This window comes from Schistocerca serialis, chromosome 1, assembly GCF_023864345.2.
Source record: "Schistocerca serialis cubense isolate TAMUIC-IGC-003099 chromosome 1, iqSchSeri2.2, whole genome shotgun sequence".
In the NCBI taxonomy this organism is placed as follows: domain Eukaryota; kingdom Metazoa; phylum Arthropoda; class Insecta; order Orthoptera; family Acrididae; genus Schistocerca; species Schistocerca serialis.
Window position 1 is genome coordinate 755,803,893 of NC_064638.1, and position 23,609 is coordinate 755,827,501.

Here is a 23,609-nt window from a genome sequence, read left to right on the forward strand (position 1 = left end):
AAATTGTTTTTGCAGGAACACTGCTTTCACACTATAAGCGAATTTCTTAGTACAAAATGATTGTAAATAGCTTTTGTTTCACAATATTTTGATAAGGAGCAAAAATGATTGTAAATAATGTATATGTCACAATGTTTAACTACATGAAACAACAAACCGTATAAATGTATGAATGTAAGCAACTGACAACATCCATACATTTTAAAATGTCCACAGATGGCTAAATAAATAAATAAAAAAATAATAAATTACAGGGCAGGGCACCAAAATCTGGAAGACTTATGGGACACAAATGGTTTTTGAATTGCAATATTTCATGCAACAATGAGTTTACGGTGATTTCGTTTCTTGTTACTTCGTTTGAGAATGAATGATATTCAAGATAGACCACAGTGTAGAGAACTTCATTGCCTAGCTGTGTTCAGAGTAGTGTTTGAATTATTCATGTCACATTGTTTCCGTAATTATACTGTGTCTGAATATATGACAGTGGATGAACAGTGGGTTGCACTTAGAGGTAAATGCAATTTCCGACAGTATATACCAAGGAAGCCTGCGAAATACGGTTTGAAAATTTTCACCTTATGTGACAAGAATATGGTACACTATGGGGATGGAAATCTATGTTGGGAAACAGACAGATGGTCCCTTTGCACTGTCAAACTCGCATAAGGAGGTAGTAAATAATCTTGTAGCATAAGGAGATAGTAAATAGTCTTGTACGGCCTGTCAAAAGTACAGGACACAATGTGACACTAGACAACTGGTTTTGTTCCATACCCTTGGCTGAAGAGCTCCTGAAAAAGAAACTTACAGTAGTAGGAACACTTAGACAGAATAAGAGGGCGCTCCCTCCAGACTTCGTTTGCACGAGAGGTTGTGAGCTTAGAAGCAGCCTTTTTGGATTCAGAAAGGATGTCACCATAGTTTCATGGTGCCAAATAATGGCAAAAACATTATTCTCCTCTCATCTTTGCATCATGATGGTGTCATTGACTAATACTGTGGAGGAAAAGAAACCAGAAATTATAACAGTGTACAATAAGACCAAAACAGGTATGGAGACAATAGATGAAATGTGCTCTCCTTATTCAACCTCAAGAAAAACTGGCCACTTGCCCTATTTTTCTGAATGACTGACATTGATTGCAACGCCTATATATGCAAATAATAACAATGAGAGGATTTCCCAAAGAATGTTTTTACATGATGTCCGAAGGTCATTAGTAAATCCCATAGTGTGCAAGAGAGCTGCCACTCACTCCCTTCCTAAACAAGTTAGACAGAAAGCCACTAAAATGGCAGGAATTGAAGACAGCAACAATGCACCACCATCTGAACAAAGAAAGACATAAAAGTTAAATCGCACTGTGCTCAATGTTTGAAAGTAATGTGTGTAAAGCACATGAGAAATGTGTGTGAAAAGTGTTATGATAATGTACCCCTTGCAGCCGGTGATAGTGGCTGATTTCAGAAAATGTTTGTATGAGTTGACTGAACAAATGTTTAATTGTACGTATAATGTCTTATACCTGTAATACAGTATGAAGAATAACAGAAATAAATAATTAAACAAAATATTGCAAGAAAATGGGAATTATTGCTTATGTTTCAGATAACTCAATTTTATACTAAAGTAATATTAAATAAAACGATAATGTACTGGGAGATAATATTCTAAATAGCCATTTGTGAAGTAAACATATTCATATCAGTGATATGCTGTACAACAATGTCATTATAGCCTCTTTTATTTGGGGTGTTAGCAACACCCCACGCAACTATTAATGTTACAAAAAGCCGCGCAACCACATAAGGGTTAAACAACTTTTGATATGCAAGTTTGATTAAAATTCCATTTGCACCAGTGGCTGCACATCAGAATTCCACATTACAAGCATATATAAAAAAATTTTAGATGCCATAGTTTGCCCTCAAATCAATGATGAAATATTTACAATTTGTGCTTGCAATGGTGATTTGGATTGGATTGGATTGTTTTGGGTGAAGAGACCAAACAGCGAGGTCATCGGTCTCATTGGATTAGGGAAGGATGGGGAAGGAAGTCGGCTGTGCCATTTCAAAGGAACCATCCCAACATTTGCCTGGAGCGATTTAGGGAAATCACGGAAAACCTAAATCAGGATGGCCGGACGCGGGATTGAACCATCGTCCTCTCGAATGCGAGTCCAGTGTGCTACTACTGCGGCACCTCGCTCGGTTTGCAATGGTGAGAACTGTTTATATTTCTGGTACCTTTACTATTTATCATACAATTATAAATGGTGCATCATTTTATAGGAGTTTGTCTCCTCTCTCTTGCTGTTATTAGAATTCATGTATCATAATGAAAATTAAACTATGGGTAAAACTATAGAATGTTAATACTGAATAGAAATAATAAATCTTAACATGTAAATGGTGTACGTGGTAAATATTAATAACTTGGAACACATACTGCCTTGTAGTCAGTGTATCTATTTTCATTCAAAAAGATATGTTGGTTTTAATTAATGTTCCACTTAAAATGTCTCTAACAAAAAAATGGTTCAAATGGCTCTGAGCACTATGGGACTCAACTGCTGTGGTCATCAGTCCCCTAGAACTAAGAACTACTTAAACCTAACTAACCTAAGGACATCACACACATCCATGCCCGAGGCAGGATTCGAACCTGCGACCGTAGCAGTCGCACGGTTCCGGGCTGCGCGCCTAGAACCGCGAGACCACCGCGGCCGGCTAATGTCTCTAACAATTTAATTATTGAAGTTATTGAGGATGTAAGCAATGCTGTCAATGCATCTTATGAAGATCTGGAAACTGATTGCTTGATGTCTTTGGCGGGATAAATACTTAAAAAGCTATAAATTATTTCATAAATTATTTGTATTAAAACCTATTTGTCTCTGTACCTCCTACCATACACCATATCCAGATCATATCTGTATACCACTGGAACCATAATTAAATTCGCTCTCATCTGACATCTTGTATTCCCCTGTAATCAGCATGGTTCATCCTGCACGTGTGCAGATAAGTACAATATGATTTGAAAGACTGAATGGCTGTTGGATGCTAACATTATGCCTGGCCCGTGAAAAGCCCATGTGGAGCCAGGTAGCCTCTGCTGGAAGCGAGCTGCTGCCCAGTGCCACTCAGCCTCAGTACAACTGCTACCTAGTTAGTGTTTTGAACTGTGTCCGTACTCACAGCACAAGCATGACTTAAATGCAGTGCTCAAACAAACAAAATCCCTGTTATAACCTTTAATCGCTAATAAATTGCGTGGATATACAAAAGTAGAAACACTAGCGGGTTACATGTTACTAACTCCGTATCTGTCATTCGACTCCGTGCCGTGACATGCGGCTGGCCCCGTTCATAGCCAGGTGGCGCTCCCGCGCTCGGCCGAGCTGCGGAGCGCCTCTATCGCTGTGTTCGCGTACTAACGTAGCGGCACTTTTGAATGTCGTGGCACTGTCACAACACTTTTCCCCCCTTGAAAAAAAAAAAAAACACTCACTTCCTTGGAGACACGGACAGTGCGGAGACATCCATGGCCTCTTGGGAGGTCCCGAGAAGATCCCGCGGAGAAACACGAGAGTATGGTCGAAAATGTCCAGGACGGAAGCTTGCGCGTGGAACGTGCCTCCTGGACGAGATGATGGGTGAAAACTCCGGAGCAGCATCCATAGGTGTCGTGGACCTGGGGGTGTGCTCCAGCGAGATGGGTCCCGGAGAAGGCGGCGTCGCGACTGGGGCCGGTTCCGGCGTACTCGGAAGCGGTAGCGACGGCGGCGGCAGCAACACGCCCGGAAGATCGGCAGCAGCGACAGGACTGGCGTCTCGGGCTGGTGGAGACGAAAGAAGGGGCGGTGGTACCGGCGTGGCCACCACTCGTGGGCGCATCTGGTCGTAATGGCGAACAACCATGCCGTCGTCCGTACGTATTTCACAAAGCCGGCGGCCGCGAAGAGCCTGGACCACCCCTGGAATCCATTTAGGGCGAGATCCATACCCCCGTGCCCACACGTCGGCGCCTACTGGGTATTTTCCCACACTAGGGGACACAGTACAAGGCCTGACAGGGTGAAGCAGGTGCAGTAGGGTGCGCGGTTGGCGGCCATGCAAGAGTTCAGCAGGGCTGCGATCACCCAGAGGCGTGAAGCGATAAGAACTCAGAAATTGCAACAGAGCGTCGTCTGTGGAAAAATCACTAAGGAATTTTTTCATTTGGCTTTTGAAAGTGCGGACAAGGCGCTCGACCTCCCCATTCGATTGCGGATGGAAGGGAGGTGCTGTAACATGATGAATCCCTTGTCCAGTACAAAAATCACGGAAGACCTGCGAAGAGAACTGAGGGCCATTGTCCGTGACAATTGTGGATGGAAGACCTTCTAGCGCAAAGATTTTGGACAAAGCCAGCGTCGTCGCCACAGTGGTGGGCGACGGACATCGAACAACAAACGGAAACTTCGAGAAGGCGTCAATCAACAGTAGCCAATAAGTGCCGAGGAAGGGGCCGGCAAAGTCAGCGTGCACCCGTTCCCACGGCTGCGCCGGATCAGGCCACGGAGAGGGCAGAGTACGAGGCGCAGCCAGTTGTTGAACACACCGATCACACGCAGCGACCATGTGGGCGATGTCCGAATAAACGTGCCTGCGGGCCAGGGACTTGGTCCGAGAAATCCCCCAATGGCCCTCATGCAAGAGTTTGAGAACATCTTTGCGAAGAGAGGCGGGCACCACAACCCGTGGAGATGCGCCATCCGTGGCCAGAAGAACAACACCCTCACGAACAGACAGACGAAGGCGCAAGGCATGGTAGTTGCGAAGGGGATCCGACGCCCGGCCCTTGGTCCTGTCCGGCCAACCCCGCTGAACAAAACCGATCACCTGACGCAGGACCGGGTCCCGCGCAGTAGCCAACGCGACCTGCGAACCTGTAAGTGGAAAACCCTCGACCGCACGACGTTCTTCCTCATCAATGTGGAAACAGAGGAGTTCATCTCGATCGAAAACCGGGTCGGGGCCCATCGGCAAACGCGACAACGCGTCAGCGTTGGCGTGCTGGGCCGTGGGGCGATAGTGAATCTCATAGTGAAAACGAGACAAGTATAAGGCCCAACGTTGCAGGCGGTGAGCTGCCTTAGACGGAAGCGACGCCGAGGGGCTGAACAGAGAGACCAGCGGCTTGTGGTCGGTGATGAGGTGAAACTTAGAACCATACAAAAAAACGCTGAACTTTTTTAGAGCATAAATGATAGCGAGCGCCTCCTTTTCTATTTGAGAGTAACGCCGTTGGGCATCGTTGAGGGTCTTGGAAGCGTAGGCGATGGGTCGTTCCGACCCATCCTCATACCGATGGGCGAGAACAGCCCCTAGGCCATACAGTGACGCGTCAGTCGCCAGAACCAAGCGCTGACCCGGACGGAATGTGGCAAGACAAGGCGCCGAGTGCAAATGAGCCTTCAGGCGGACAAAAGCCTGCTCACACTCGGCGGACCAACAGAAAGGAACATTTTTGCGTAACAGCTGATGCAGAGGATGAGCCACCGCCGCCGCGGAGGGAATGAATTTGTGATAATAAGCAACCTTGCCTAGAAACGCCTGAAGTTCTTTGACCGTAGACGGCCGGGGTAGAGCGGTTATGGCCGCAACGTGCTGTCGTAGAGGACGTATACCCTCACGGGACAAGTGGAAACCAAGATACACAATGGAGGGTTGGAAGACCTGAGACTTGTCCAGATTGCACTTCAACCCTGCTGAATGCGGAACCCGAAACAGTGAACGCAAATTGCGAAGGTGCTCCTCAGTGGAGGCCCCCGTGACAACAATGTCATCCAGGTAGTTGATGCAGCCGGGAACGGAAGCCGTGAGCTGTTCCAAAAACCGCTGAAAAATGGCCGGCGCGCTAGCGACGCCAAATGGTAACCACTGATACTGATACAACCCACAAGGAGTGTTGATGATGAGAAATTCCTTGGAAGATGCATCCAACGGCAACTGATGGTACACCTCCGATAAGTCAAGTTTGGAAAAGAACTGGCCCCCAGCGAGCTTGGTAAATAACTCCTCAGGACGGGGAAGAGGATAAGTGTCAATGAGGCTTTGAGCGTTGACAGTGGCTTTAAAATCACCACACAATCGCAGACTCCCGTTTGGTTTAGAAACCACCACGATGGGAGATGCCCATTCGCTGGAGGTAACAGGAAGGAGAATCCCCGAAGCTGTTAACCTGTCTATCTCAGCTTTGACAGGCGCACGCAACGCCATCGGAATAGGGCGTGCCCGGAAAAACTTAGGGCGAGCCGTAGGTTTAAGAGTAATGTGGGCTTCAAAATCCTTGGCACGACCCAGACCAGCAGAGAACACGGACGAGAATTCAGAACACAAGCCATCCAGCTGTTGATACGGAATGTCCTCAGATGTAAGGTGCACATTATCATCAATGGAAAACCCGAACAACTGGAAAGCATCATAACCGAACAGGTTTTCAGTGCCCGCATGATCCACCACATAAAACGTGAGGGGCCTAACAACAGACTTGTAGGCAGTGGAAGCATCAAACTGGCCAACGATAGGAATTTTCTGCTTATTATAAGTTCGTAGATTTCGCGTAACTGGAGATAAGGGAGGGGAGCCCAACTCCAAATACGTGCGAGAATTAATGAGAGTTACTGCAGAGCCAGTGTCCACTTGTATGCGAATGTCTTTATCCAGAACACGAACAGTAACAAACAACTTATTCGTTTGAGAAAGCACACAGTTAACATCCATGTCCGATGCCTCGTCCTCGTCGACAGGAACTTTAGGGGACTGACACACAGAAGCAATGTGGCCTTTTTTCCTACATGAATTACACGTGGCCCAACGTTTTGGACACGCGGCTCTGTCATGCTGTACGAAACAACGTGGACAAGAAGGAAGGGCGGAACGAACCTGCTTCTGTGGTTGCTGTTTTCGCTGCGAGCGTGGCGGCCCAACGCGACGTTGTTGACGCGAGTGCACCGCCGCCACATCGTCGTTTCCCTGTGAAACAGGCAAATTGTCTGCGTCGAAAGTGGTTTGTACAGCGCCTACATCACACCACGCGTCTATTTGCGCACCAGCAGCGTGAGACACTTCAAACGATTGAGCGATGCTGAGAACTTCCGACAACGACGGGTTTGGCAATTGTAAGGCACGTTGCCGAACTTCTTTATCAGGAGCAAGCCGTAAAATAGCGGCCCTAACCATTGAATCAGCGTAAGACTCATGATGAGTGTCCGTGACAAACTGACATTTCCGACTCAGACCGTGTAGTTCCGCCGCCCAAGCCCGGTAAGGTAGATGGGGCTGTTTACGACACCGGTAGAATGCCACGCGGGCGGCAACGACATGGGTGTTTTTTCGGTAATAGTTAGACAATAAGTCACACATTTCTTGGAAGGACAGAGAGGCAGGTTCCCGCAGAGGGGCTAACTGAGATAACAGCTGATAGATCCGTGGGGAAATCCAAGATAGAAATAACGACTTACACATAGGAGCGTCGACAACGCCGAAAGCCAAGAAGTGTTGCCGCAAACGCTTCTCATAATCCTCCCAGTCTTCAGCGGCCTCGTCATAAGGAGGGAACGGAGGCGGAGAAGAGGAAGACAGACGATGAGTAAGCGACGTCGACAACGCCTGAATAGCAGCCGTCAGCTGTGTTCGTTGTTCAATAAGCGCTTGCATAAGCTGTTCCATGTCTGCCCTGACACGAACACACAATTCCACAACGCAGGAAAAAAAAAATATCGACCTCGTCGCCAAAAAGTGTTATAACCTTTAATCACTAATAAATTGCGTGGATATACAAAAGTAGAAACACTAGCGGGTTACATGTTACTAACTCCGTATCTGTCATTCGACTCCGTGCCGTGACATGCGGCCGGCGCCGTTCATAGCCAGGTGGCGCTCCCGCGCTCGGCCGAGCTGCGGAGCGCCTCTATCGCCGTGTTCGCGTACTAACGTAGCGGCACTTTTGAATGTCGTGGCACTGTCACAACAATCCCAATACACAGATATGACTTCATGTGTTACAAAGGTACATGCATTATACATTGTAAACAGGTGAGATGGGTGGGGGAAATAGACAGATCAAAAAATAAAAAATAGAAAAAGGGGTGAAGGGAAAATATAATCACCATAAAAAATATGCTGATATCTATGCCAACCTCGCCACTGGCACTTGGAGAGAGCTTCCCCATGATCGATAATCCTTCAGCTCCTTGTTTAGTTTTGATACAATGACGATATTTATAGTGTTATGCATGAGGGCTTTGTGAGCAAAGATTTTGTCAACAATCTTGTGTGTTCTTCTGCTTGAAACATTTCTGCTTATGCAGGTCCTTCGTAGTGTCTCATTAAAATTTGTTTCTTCTCCCATCTATACTATACACTGCAAACGACCATAAGGTGCATGGCACAAGATATGTCCCATTGTACTAGTTATTAGGCTTCCTTCCTGTTCCATTTACATGTGGAGTGACAAAAATGATTGTTTGAGTGCTTGTGTGCATGCTGTAATTACTCTCATCTTATCCTCATGATCATCATGTGAGCGATACATAGGGGGTTATAGGATATTCCTTGAGCAATAATTTAAAGCTGGTTCTTGAAACTTTATGAATACCCTTTCCCAGGATAGTTTACGTCTATCTTCAAGAGTCTTCCAGTTCAGTTCCTTCAATAGATCTGCGACATTCACTCACAGATGAAACAAACTTGTGACCATATGTGCTACCATTCTTTGCATACGTTCAGTATCCCCTGTTAGTCCTATCTGGTACGGGTCCCCCATACTTGAACAATAGTCTAGAACTGGTTGTTCAAGTGATTTGTAAGCAATCCCCTTAGTAGACTGATTGCACTTCCCCAGTATTCTACAAATAAACCAAAGTCTACCACCTGCTTACCCACAAACGAACCTATGTGGTCATTCCATTTCATATCTCCATGAAGTATTACACCGAAGTATTCTTATGAGTAGGCAGGTTCCAACAGAAACTCATCGATGTTATAGGATACTATATTTTTTCGTTTTTTGAAGTTCAAAATTTTACATTTCTGTACATTTAGAGCAAGTTGCCAGTCTCTGCACCACATTGAAATCATATCAACTTCTGGCTCAATATGTATCCAGCATCTTTCAGATAGTACTTCATTACAGACAACTGAATCATCTGCAAAAAGCCTGATTTTACTATTAATGTTGTCTGCAAAGCCATTAATATACAACATGAATATTGAGGGTCCCAACGCACTTCCCTGAGGCACACCTGAAGTTACTTCTACGTCTGCCACTGATTCTCGATTCAAGATAACATTCTGTGTCCTCCCTACCAAAAATTCCTCAATCCAGTTACAAATTTCACTTGATGGAACCACTTGTATGAATATCAAGAGCTCAGATGGAAACCCAGTTCTAAGTAAAGAAGGGAAAGCAGAAAGGTGGAAGGAGTATATAGAGGGATTATACAAGGGCGATGTACTTGAGGACAATATTATGGAAATGGAAGAGGATGTAGATAAAGATGAAACGGGAGATATGATACTGCGTGAAGAGTTTGACAGAGCACTGAAAGACCTGAGTAGACAACATTCCATTAGAACTACTGACAGCCTTGGGAGAGCCAGTCCAGACGAAACTCTACCACCTGGTGAGCAAAATGTATGAGGCAGGCAAAATACCCTCAGACTTCAAGAAGAATATGATAATTCGAATCCCAAAGAAAGCAGGTGTTGACAGATGTGAAACTTACTGAACTATCAGTCATGGCTGCAAAATACCAATGCGAATTCTTTACAGACAAATGGAAAAACTGGTAGAAGCCAACATCGGGGTAGATCAGTTTGGATTGTGTAGAAATATTGGAACACGTGAGGCAGTACTGACCCTCCGAATTATCTTAGAAAATAGATTAAGTAAAGACAAAAACCTACATTTCTAGCATTTGTAGACTTAGAGAAAGCTTTTGACAATGTTGACTGGAATACTCTCTTTCAAATTCTGAAGGTGGCAGTGGTAAAATACAAGGAGAGAAAGTCTTTTTACAATTTGTACAGAAACCAGATGGCAGTTATAAGAGTCAGGGAACATGAAAGGGAAGCAGTGGTTGGGAAGGGAGTGAGACAGGGTTGTAGCCTCTCTCCGATGTTATTCAATCTGTATATTGAGCAAGCAGTAAAGGAAACAAGAGAAAAATTCGGTGTAGGTATTAAAATCCATGGAGAAGAAATAAAAACGTTGAGGTTCGCCAACGACATTGTAATTCTGTCAGAGACCACAAAGGACTTGGAAGAGCAGTTGAATGGAATGGATAGTGTCTTGAAAGGAGGATATAAGATGAACATCAACAAAAACAAAACAAGGATAAGGGAATGTATTTGAATTAACTCTCATGATGCTGAGTGGATTAGATTAGGAAAAAAGACACTAAAATAAGTAGATGAGTTTTGCTATTTGGACAGCAAAGTAACCAATGATGGCCAAAGTAGAGAGGATGTAAAATATAGACTGGAATGGCAAGAGAATCATATTTGAAGAAAAGAAATTTGTTAACATCAAATAAAGATTTAAGTGTTATGAAATCTTTTCTGTGAGTATTTGTATGGAGTACAAGTATGTATTGGAGTGAAACATGGACACTAAACAATTTAGACAAGAAGAGAATAGAATCATTTGAAATGTGATACTATAGAAGAATGCTGAAGAGTATATGGGTACATTACTGAACTAATGAAGAGATACTGAATACAACTGGGGAGAAAAGAAATTTGTTGCACAGCCTGACCAGAAGAAATCAGTTAAAAGGGAACATTCTGAGACATCAGATGGTTTGGAGGGGGGAGGGAATTGTAGAGGGAGACCAAGAGGTGAATACAGTAAGTAGATTCAGAAGGTTGTATGCAGTAGTTATTCAGAGATGAAGAGGTTTACACAAAATGGAACAGATGGAGAGATACATCAAACCAGTCATTGGACCGATGACCACTACCAGTGCAGTGTAATGTGCAATAGCTGGACCTGCTCTGCCTTTAACCCTTGAAGATTTCATTGAAACTACGCTCAGCATATGTTGGCTGAGCAATAACGTCTGATGAAAGGACAACAGGGCTCTTGTAGATCTTGGACAGTGTGGATGAAAAAGTTTTGTGATACTTTTCAATCATGTGGTTATGACTGCTGTAACTATTGCCCCACTTGCCTATTTTATCATAGTAGTAGTAGTAGTAGTAGTAGTAGTAGTAGTAGTTTATTCATCCAGAGACAATTTACATTACATGGATTTCGTCAAAAAAATACATAGTATATATATACACACATATAGGGTGAACAATGCTATACAAAATACAGATGTGCATAGTAGACTACATAACATCAGACCACATTGAAATAGCATATACAACTTTGATTATTTACATTGATGTATGAGAAAGACTTTTTACATGGAATACACAGTTGATATTTAGATATAACACATACAATTCTAGCACTTTTGTACATATTATTTATTTAGATCATAGCAACAGTCAGATAAAAATTACTATTGGCACAGAGTACATAAATATAATTGTTTACTATGGAGCTATTCCAGGTATTCTTTTACACTATAATAGCAGTTGGTCATTGAAAATTTGAATACTGCTTCTTTAAATGAAGATAGTTTTTTTATTTCTTTTATCTTTACCGGTAGTTTGTTATACAATCTACTTCCTTGTATGTTTGTTTGTTTCTGCGCCAAAGCCTTGTTAACTCTTTTTGTATGAATGCTTCTTAACTGTGTCCATAATAGTCACTAATCTAAAATTGTGTTCCTTTCCCCAAAATAAGACTAATTTGTCAAGGATATTGGTAAACTATACTATCTTCCTCACCATTTTCAAAATGCTTGCTATTGCAAAATAGTTGATGCGCCAACACTTTGGTGACCTTCATAAAAAAGCCTACAGTAGTAACTCACCACCTACAGTAAGGAACCTTATCACTGACTGAAACTTGCAGGCGGTAGGAGAATGAATAAGAGACACCATTTTAGGGCACTGCCATGATACTGGCACCAGGTGGGACCTGTCCAGCCAGCATGTGATTGTTATGTCATAGATCTTTTGCACATTCACAATTTTCCCAGGTAAACATGTCTACTTTAAAGGAAACAAAATTGGGAAACTTATTTTCTGGATGCACCTTGTAGCACAGTATTCACTGATGTCATATAGAAAACACATTATATCCCTGGTCTCTCAGCAGTCTACATTTGACATTTGTTAATCACTTGCCATAATGTCAATACTGTCAATGAAATTGTACATGCCAATTGAAGACTGACTGTCTAAGAGATTACAGAAGGACATAAAATTTCAGTTGGATCATGTCAAGAAAGCCCAACACATCATCTTGGAATGCATTGTGTTGCCACCAAGTTTGTCTCATGGCTCATGAGTCAAGACCAGAAAGACCCTCATCTCATCGGTAAAGAGCTTTGGATCATGCAAATGAGAACAAGATGTTCCTTAAGAAAATCACAACTTGTGGTGAGACATGGGTCTATGGTTATGATGTTGACACCAAGGCTCAATCTTCAAAATTGGTTGGGAAAGGTTCTCCAAGACCAAAAAGAGCTCGTCAGGCGAGGACAAAGTAAAGCTGATAGTTTTCTTTGATTTTGAAGGATTATTTCATCAAGAATTCATGCCACAGGGACAAACTGTTAATTGATGGTAGTATCAGGACGTGTTGCAATGCCTGCAAAAATGTGTGAAGGAAACGGCCTGAAATGTGACAAGACGATTCATGCTCCTGCGTCATGATACCACACCCATACATTCATCCCTGTTGGTGCATGTCTATTGCACAAAAAATGAAATCACTATGCTGCCTCATCCTCCATACCCTCCAGACTTGGCCCCTGTAGGCTTCTTTTATTCCCAAAGTTGGAAACCCTGTTGAAAGGATGAAGATTTGTAACAATAGATGAGATAAAAGAAAATTTGCATACAGCAGTTCATGTGATCCAGCATGAGGTGTGCCAAGACTGCTTCTGAAAGTGGAAACAGCATTGGGATCGGTGTATCAATTGTGCAGGAGAGTATTTCAAAGATGGCAATACACAATAACTAAAGGGTAAGCATAAAAAAATTTTTGTGGACAAAGTTCCAGAATTTTTTGAACAGACCTCATACTTATCTCTTCTGCTGTTCAACTTCTGCATGGAGGTGGTAACAGTTGACATCTATAAGTTTCATCCTTCAGTGATATTGTATACTGATGATGTGTTTGTTACTAGTCAATCAAACACAGAAGAATGTACAAAACAATGAGAAGGTATGAATTTGTAAGAAGTGTTTGAATGAGAATGATTCACTGTTTAGAATAACAAGTACAGTACAGAGATACTAACATAAGATTCACATCCATACCTTACCATTGTGCATTCGGGAGGAAGACGGTTCACACCCACGTCCAGCCATCCTGATTTAGGTTTTCTGTGATTTTCCTAAATCGCTCTAGTCAAATGCCGGGCTGGATCCTTTGAAAGGGCACAGCCGACTTCCTTTCCCATCCTTCCTTACTCCGATGAGACCAATGACTTCGCTGTCTGATCTCCTCCCGCAAACAACCCAACCCTACCTTTGCCCTCTCTCAACTTCATATGCTAAGATGCTTCTGGACGTCAAGTTGCAAAGTCCTTGCTCCAGGTCACCAGTTTATCAGCATGCTGGTGACAAGAAAATGCCCACCTGTCTCAACTACTAGGTTTCAATGTCTATTTCCAGCCCAGTGGCACTTTTTGATTGTTTAGTGATGAATGTTGGTGTCTGGGGCTTCCAAATTGCAGCTGTGTAATAATGAGACTAGTAACATATTAGGCAAAGGACCATTGTCACCAGGATGTGGGTTCAGCATCTCGGACAGTATTGTCACATAATGAGAAGTGAGCAGTCAGTGGAAAGACAGCTATGAAATATAAGTTTGGAGAAACTTGGCACACTGTGCAATCCAGGGAAACAGGACTAAAGATGGCATGAATGCTACATCATGAAAAAACCTCTCATTAACAAAGAAGAAACTATAATATGCTATTGTGGAGTCTGTGAGAGATCTCTGTTTCGTTAAACTGATGTGTAACATGTGTGATGGAAGAGATGCTCATTAATATCAAATTATTTCAGTATGATAAGCTTTTATAAAATTACATGTAAGGTACCACACTTTACTGTGAGGAGGAAATTTCTGAGAATGTACATTTGGAGCACAGCATTGTGTGATAGTGAATATGAACTGTTGGAAAATTGGAACGGAAGAGAATCAAAGAATTTGAGATGTGGTGCTACAGAAGAATGTTGAACATTAGGTGGACTGATAAGGTAAGAAATGAGGAGGTTCCCCATAGAGCTGGAAAGGAAAAGAGTGTATGGGAAACACTGATAAGAAGAAGGGGCAGGACAGGATGATAGGACATCTGTTAAGACATCAGCCAACAACTTAAATGGTACTAGATGAAGCTGTAGTGGGTAAAACCTATAGGGAAAGACAAAGACTGGAATATATCCAGCAAATAATTGTGGGTGTAGATAGAAATGAAAAGAAGAAGGAAGACAGTCTATTCACTATTGTATAGTTAACACAATATCAGTCAAAAACCTATTAGGGGCATTCAAAAAGAAACAAGCCAGAGGCTTGAAACAAGTACCTGTATGTAAGAAGTATTGACCCTGGCTATTGAGACACTTGTCCCACTGTGACACAAGGTGGTGAATGGCTGTTTCATAAAATTCTCAGGACTACGATGTTAACCAGTTCCACATTTACAGCTGGATGTCATCGTCTGAGGCGAATCGTTTGCCCCTCAGAGCCTTTTTAAGGGAACCAAAAATGGTGTAATCATAGGGAGAGAGGTCTGGGCTGCATGGAAGGTGGCTGAACCTCCCATTTGAATTTCTGCAGGAGTGCGGCGACTGTCTTGGCCGTATGAGGCTCTGCATTGTCTGGAGCAGAATGACCCCAAGGCTGAGATTGCCTGGTTGTTTTGATTTGATCGCTTGGTGAACGGTGGTCAAGGTTTCTGAGTAACACTGGGCAATCACTGTTGTCCTGTGCTGCAGGAAGTGAATCAGAAGAGGACCATCTTGGTTAAAGAAGAACATCAGCATAACCTTTCTGATTCACGTTGGACGACAACGTCCAGCTGTACGTGTGGAACTGCTTAACATCATAGACCCGGGAATTTAATGAGACAGCCATTCACTGCCTTGTGTCACATTGGGACAAGTGTCTCAATAGCCAGGGCCAATACTTCTAACATACAGATACTGGTTTCTGTAATTATGCCTCCAGCTCATTTCTTTTTGAACGCCCCTTATAGTAGCCTAGCTTACTACATGATCTGGAATTAAGCTGTTGGATCCACATATAAATCAAAACTTAAATAGACTCCATCATGAAGGAGAAGCTGTTGTGATGAATGAGTCAATGCCTGCGTCAACAAAGCAGATAAAAATTAACTTGAATAAGATAAAAATAATGTGTAGTCAGCACAAAAAATAGCACAAATTAACAATGATGTCATGGAATAAGTTGATGTGATTTTTTTTTACCTTTATTGCCAACTCTACATCGTTCACCAGCCATGGCTGGAAAGACATCATCAAGTTTGCAATAATATTACCACTATAAAATAAATACAATATTGCAATTTAAACTATAATATTAAATTGAATACTATAAAACAGATAGTTAAGAACTAGATTACAATTCAATTAATAATACAATCAATATTAGAACACAGAGTGGTAAAAGAGCAGAGTTGCTGCTGGTTGTAATGTCTCTTGCAGCGGTCTCTCCGCGATATTTTCAGAAATTTTATAAATTATATAACTCAGTACATATCTCGAAATATCTCTTCTTATCTTACCGATTCCTAAACTTTAATATACAATGATTATCAATGGAAAGTAGTTTCAATCCCTATTATTCCGTGGAGCGTCCACTTACTCCATGGAATCGCTTCTCTGCTATCTGTTTTCTCTTATAAAAGAATGAAAATTCTTGCCGATTAGCTGTGAAAGAAGGAGGATGTATACGTATGTATTGTTGAGCTAGTCACCATCTTGATGAGATTCTGTATGAGAAGGAATTTAATACATGAACTAAACTAAAGTAAGTGTGTTCGCATATGATTTAACTGATAACTGATTATTATTGACAGTGTCTGCTTACCACGCTGTGCTGCACGGGATCAGTGGGGAATGTCTGATTTATACTGGACGAACCTGCCGTTTTGTATGCTCAAGATATTCAGTTACTTCAAATAAATAGGCTAACACGGTCTTACCAGCAGATCTCCGGTCTTCCCCATGTGATCACCGAAAGTTAATAATTATTACAAATGTTTTCAGGAGATCGACTGACAATTTTTGTCGCACCGAGACTTCGAAATTGCTTCACTGCCTTATGGAATTTAAATTAAGCTCAATTTAATCAGGATAGAACAGTACTGAACTGTATGAATGTGATAAGCCTGCTTTGTGAATGAAAATTCCCTTACATACGCATGTTTTTACTATCCTGATCAGTGAAGCTAAATCAGGCTGGTGTGAGAGAGGTTTTTAAATTTTTTGAATACCACAAAAAAAATATTAAATATGGTTTCATTAGTATTGTACCCAGAACTGATCATGGCCTTTTGGTTATGGCCAAGAGGAAGGACTGAACCAGAGACTTTGAAGGTTCTGTGACAAGAAAGGGTGTGACTTCCTGAATTTGCGACACAGGGTTGAAAACTAAAGGGTCCTCCTAAATGGATCAAGTGTGCACTACACATCACAGTTTGCTGCTCAGGTATGAGTTTTTTTAGATTAGGTGGCTCTCTATCAGCATAAGATCAAAAGAAATGCCTCCCACAGGTGAGAGTAATAAAATCCAAATGGTTAACTGCCAAAGCATTTGCAAGAAAGTGTTAGAGTTTGAAAAACTCCTGAAACGCAGCAAAGCTCACTAGGTACAGAAAGCTAAAATTGATAGCAGTGAGATTTTTGGGGTAAAATTTAAGTTTATATCAAAAGGATATGCAAATAAGAAATGCAGTTGGTGTAGTTGTCACAGTAGACAAGAAACTCAGATACACTGAGATAGAAATGGAAGTTACATGTGAGATTAACTGGGCAAGACTCAGTAGGTGGGGTGGTTATAAAATGATAACTGGGTACTTCTATCACCCACCAAACTCATCTCCTGATGTAACTGAAAACTTTACAAGATAATCTCAGTTCACTTGTATGTAAGTTCCCCAGTCATAGTGTAATCATCAGATGAGACTTTTGTCATATTGGATCTAATGGCAACAAATAGACCAGAGCTCTTTGAGGACGTACACATTGAAACTGGTACCTGTGGCCATGATGCAGTTCCGGCAGCAATGATTACCAAAGTACAAAGGACAACCAAAAAGAAGCAGAAAGATATATATGTTCAGTAAACTAGCCTAAATTAGTAGTGTTATATCTCAAAGAGGAACTCGAAACTTTCAGCACAGGACAGGAGCATGTAGAGGAAAGCTGGCTCGAGATTGAAAGAATAGTTGTCCATTCACTGGATAGATATGTACCCAGTAAAATAATTCATAATGGGAGAGAATGTCCGTGGCATACAGTCACTATAATGAAACTACTAAATAAATGGAGATTAGTGTGTAATAAGTGTACAACAGAGCATAGCACTATACATAGAGAGATGCTGAATGAAACACCTTTGACTGTCAAGAGAGCACTGCACAAATTCTTCAATGGCTACCATACCAGACTACTGTCAAATGATCTTCCACAAAACCCAAGGAAATTCTGGTCATATGTAAAGGCTGTTAGTGACACCAAAGTTATTGTCCAGTCCTAGTGAATGAGATAGGTACTGAAATTGAGGGTAACAAGGCAAAAGCTGAAATGCTAAACTCAGCTTTCAGACGTTTATTTACAAAGGAAAGTCCCTAAGAATTTCCCCAGTTTAATCCTTGTACCACTGGAAAGATGAGTAAAATAAATGTTACTGTCAGTGGTGTTGAGAAACAGATGAAACCATTAAAGCTGAACAAAACTCCAGGCCCTGATGGAATCCCCATCAGATTCTATATTGAATTTGTGGCTGAGTTAGTTCCTTTTCGAATTATACTCTATCATAGACCCCTCCAACAACAATCCATGCCCAGTTCTTGGAAAAAACCCTGAGGTTGCACCAGTCTACAAGAAGGGTAGTAGAAGTTATCCACAAAACTACCATCCAATATCCTTGATACTGATATGTTATGGAATCTGAAAACATATTCTGAACTCAAACATATTGCCAACCAGCACGGATTCTGAGAACTTCAGTCATGTTAAATCCAACTCACACTTTTCTCACATGACACACTGAAAGCTTTGGAACAAGGCTGTCAGGTAGATGCAGATTTCTGAAAAGCATTTGACACACCGGGAGGACAGAGCAAGTTGTATTGGATGCAGAGTCATTGTCAGATGTAGAAGTTACTTCAGGTGTGTCCTCCACCTGAAAGACCAGCTGCCTGGTGAATCACCATGCCTGGCGCTGCATGTGTTGGTCGAGGACTTTTATCTTGTTGATGTTTGGGAGAAGATTCATGGTGACACTCCCTGTTGCACAGGGAGCACACTCGACCAGTCTTATGTCTCTGTCCACTTTGGTAACTAGGTCTTCTAAGCAGAAAAATGGCCTCTTGCGATTTTGGACCATTGTGCCATCGTCTGCACACTTGCACTACCAGCTCAGACAGTCTGGCCCAGTAAAGGGTTCTAGAAGCTTAACACTGCCCTACTTGGTAACCTGCATTGCTGATAATGTATCGCACTGGATGGGAATCCTGCAAAAAGCATCTATCACAGAACATGTCTGCACTGCACTGGTGGTTCAAGTGCATAAGACTTGCAACCACAGAGGTCTCCATGCAGTGTGGCAAGAAAGCAGCAGCAAAGCCATCAACTGATGTCCACAGGGAACGCCAACATACTACAGCCCATCTCCTCTCTCTTCAACATGGTAAACTGTACAGTGTCATGGTACGTTCGTGATGACATGACCTTCTCTATGGGAAATCGCCAGCCATGCTCCATGCTGCATCTGACCATCGTTGTGAACATCGATCTTCGTCTCTACGCTCGTCCGATGGGACTCACCACACAACACAGGTGGCGTCAGCCCCCCCCCCCCCCCCCCCCCCCCGATAGCTGAGTGGTCAGCGCGACAGAATGTCAATCGTAAAGGGCCCAGGTTCGATTCCCGGCTGGGTCGGAGATTTTCTCAGCTCAGGGACTGGGTGTTGTGTTGTCCTAATCATCATCATTTCATCCCCATCGACGCGCAAGTCGCCGAAGTGGCGTCAACTCGAAAGACTTGCACCTGGCGAACAGTCTACTCGACAGGAGGCCCTAGTCACACGACATTTACATTTAACACAGGTGGCGGTGGTGTCTGTTTTTGCCAACCACTGCCGCCACTTTTACAGCGATGATCAAATGGTGATGCCAGTTCCTAACTGTCTACACCCCAATCCTTATCAGACCCTCGCGACTGCACAGTCAAAACCTTTGATGTCTGTGACCACTGCAGATGAAGTGGTGTACATGATTCATGAGGGTGAAGAACAATTTACCAAGACCAGACGATCTCCAACTATAGTTGTAGCAGGTGTTCACAATCTTAATGCTCCCTCGCTGTATGGAGATGCTTCAAGAACCTGTTACTCTGTCCTTCATGATGCCACCTGAATTAGTCACTGGCATTCTATTGATGATGCCTAAGCCATCGGGAGGGACAAATGTCTCCACATAACAGCCCTTACTTCATTGAATGCTGATTATAAAATCTATGAGCGCCTCTAAGCAGCACACATGTGCACCATCTTACCTATGATACTTTGATCAGAACACATTGCATGTGATTGTGGGGTTACATTTAAGATGGTTTTGTGGGAATGCTGTGACGTCATCGTGATAACTGTGGTCTGTTGGTTCCAAGCAGTCTGGTCTCCATTGATTTCACAAGTGCTTTTAATTGCATTTGACACCCATTCCTCCTCACAGCTGTGACACATGCGGTTCCCACCATCTTTTTAGGTGCCATTCACAGGTTACTGCTTCCCACTGTCCCCATCATCCAGGTCAATGAGGTACTTGTTGGACCAAGTGCTATGCGCTACTTGGTTTGTCAAGGGTGACTCACATCCAGGCTATTCTATGCCGCTGAACTGGAACCCTCATCAGTGGCCTTACAACTCGCCTGAAGGGTCTCACCTTGCACAATCATATCTATCGCTGAGGGGGCTACACAGATGATCTCCTCCTTCTCACCCACTCCACACCAAAATTCAGTGACGCCATCCACTGGATCTAGGAGTACGGACATATTTCCAGTAGCATCCTTACCGTCTGCAAGTCGATGATGATGCATATCAGGTGTAGACTCTAGGCTGCAGTGCTGGGCCCAGCCCCCATTGGTTACTTAGGATCGACTTTATGGGCTCCACAAAATGGACCATGGCATTAGCTTACCACCAGTTTCTGCAGCCCATTTGGCACCATGTTCTCTGTATCCACTGTAACTTGAACCAACTACAATGTGTGTCCTTTGTCAACATGTATGTCACTCCTAAACTGGTACATGTTTCCCAGATCCTTCCAAAGCCTTTACTCCTTAGTCGCCTGCTTCAGTCAGCTTTCGGATATTTCATGCCAGCAGAGGCAATTTTCACTGTCCGTTACAACGATCTAACACTGCACTGTCTAAAAGGCAGCCGGCCGCTGTGGCCAAGCGGTTCTAGGCGCTTCAGTCCGGAACCGCGCGACCGCTACGGTCGCAGGTTCGAATCCTCCCTCGGGCATAGATGTGTGTGAAGTCCTTAGGTTGGTTAGGTTTAAGTAGTTCTAAGTTCTAGGGGACTGATGACCTCAGATGTTAAGTGCCATAGTGCTCAGAGCCATTTGAACCACTTTCTAAAAGGCAACCTCTGACTCATCAATGTATATGTGGTGTCACCGCCAGACACCACACTTGCTAGGTGGTAGCTTTAAATCGGCCGCGGTCCATTAGTACATGTCGGACCTGCGTGTCGCCACTGTGTGATCGCAGACCGAGCGCCACCACAAGGCAGGTCTCGAGATACGGCTAGCACTCGCCCCAGTTGTACGGCCGACGTAGCTAGCGACTACACTGACGAAGCCTCGCTCATTAGCCGAGCCAATAGTTAGAATAGCCTTCAGCTAAGTCAATGGCTACGACCTAGCAAGGCGCCATTAGTACATTGCATGTATCTAAAGAGTCTCACTTGTATCGCCACAATCTCCAGATGTACCAAAAGGATGGATTAAAGTTAAGTATTACAGAAGCTACGTACTTTTCTTTATAGCATTCATTACGTATCCTGTTTCAGACCTGCTTTAGCTTAACGCGTGCCTTTCGGTTTCCTCTCATTGTGTCTAGGCTGTCTTGTCTAGACACAACAGTATAAACCCGATACTCCACACTCTTTGTGCTTATTATGCTGCAGCACTAGTGTGGTGCTGCCACCTTGACACGAAGTCTGTTGGATACCCTCTGACCAGCTTCTCTCCGACCACCAATCGATATAGCACACATCTCCCCATTATTATATCATATCGTATCATATTTTGTCGTACTCAGCTACGTTCAGAACGATGTCCTGAGCACACACCCTCCTCATGGGAAGGACTTTCTTCCTTTGGTAACACTGTCCACCCCTCGCAACCCCATGGAAATATAGCACCCAGACGTTAACTTGTGGATTTTCTTTTCTACTATCAAATTTTTCTGCACTCTGGCATGTCGTTGTCAACGCTAAAATCCCAACCAACTGTCGTTTTTTATCGTATAGGACTGGTTACTTCGCCACTTTTCTTTGACTGCCAACTCTTCGACACCGACGATCATTGTCTTATGTGCCCCCTGAAATGTGATGTTAGGCTCCTCATATAATGTGTCATGGACTGTTGCCTCTGTACCCCGCCAACGATGGTTACCCTAGAGTTCTTGCTTTTGTCCCAGACTTTTCACTACCCTCTTGCGAAACACCACACCCTAGTCCAGGGCTTCCCAACGTGTGGTCCGCGGACCCCTTAGGGGTCCGTCGGCTCGTTCTAGGGGGTCCGCGGCCACCTTTCACCAAATCTGGTAAAATAATGAATAAAATTATTGAATAAAAAAATGAACAAATTCATCACTTTTTTTCGTGTGAAAAACATGTGTACTTTTACTTCAGGTCGTATTCCCAAGCAGCCTTTGCGGTTCCTAAGTGAGAACGCATACACAGTTTATTGCCGGAGAATGCGGCTTCTCTGATCGACTTTTCGCAACAATACGGGGGTCGTTGGTGCGCCGGCTCACGGCGCTAGATGCGCTGAAACCTTTTACGCATGAGAGGAGCGAGCTTTGTCGACCAATCACAGCGCTCGCTGGCACGTATGCGGCCCCAGGCATCATTAAATGTTAAACTTGCTTTGTCAGTGGACTACCTATTCCATAAGTCGATTTTTGACCTGCTAGTTGTTTTCATTCATCTGTAAATCAAAGACTATTGATACTTCGGGGGGAGGGCGGGAGGGGGGGGGAGGGTCTCACTGGGAACATGGCTTTCGCTCTGAAATTTAAAGTTACTGTGCTCTTGACTGACTAGGGGTCCGCCATGGATTTTCGACTGAAGAAGGGCTCCGCCAGCTGAAAAGGTTGGGAATCCCTGCTCTAGTCTCTTTTCGAAGAAAAGCCTTAGAGTGCTTGTTTCACAATGGTCCACTTACGGTCCTTGACTTCTGATATTCGGTTGTGATCGGGCACAGTAGACTCATCTGGTTGCTCCTTTACCAAAGAACGTTCGCAGGATATCTCCACAGCGTCGTTCTTGACCCCTCCCCACGGTTGGGGTGTGCCCTTTCTCCCTATCTCATGGCGCATCTGTAATCATCCTCCACAGTACACTTCACTGACATATACAGGCCAACGAAGGGGTATAATAATTAGAAAAGGAAAAAATCATTGTTTCATGGTTATTGGGATCCCCTATAACTCATACTATCGCCCTTAAGGGTTGGCTTAGTTATCTTAGTTTCGTTAGGTGGGGAGGGGGGGGCGAGGGGTATCTTAGATGTAGTTACAATGGCAACGCCTGAAGAGGGATAAGTCTGTTTTTGTTCGGTAGGGTCACAAGTGGCGGTGTCCCGTTTGGTCATTCTTGTTTTTCATTGTTGTTTTTGCTAGCTACACTTAACGCGACAATCTTTCTGAAAAGAAATCGGTGGCGTTGAAGAATGGCATTTCAGTATTATATGGATCGCTGGTTCGAATCTCACTTTGGTCTTTTTTTTTTAGAAATTTTTCGTTCATTTTGAATATCTACAACATTTAAACACAAAACTCATAAAGTATGTGCTAATTAACACATATATAATCATATTTTTATGAAAACTGAACGTCTTCTAGTTTCTAATTACATTTCGCACTCAAATTCCACTTTCCATTGCAAATATAAATTCTTAACTATCGATATTTTATAAAAGACTTAATAAAGATT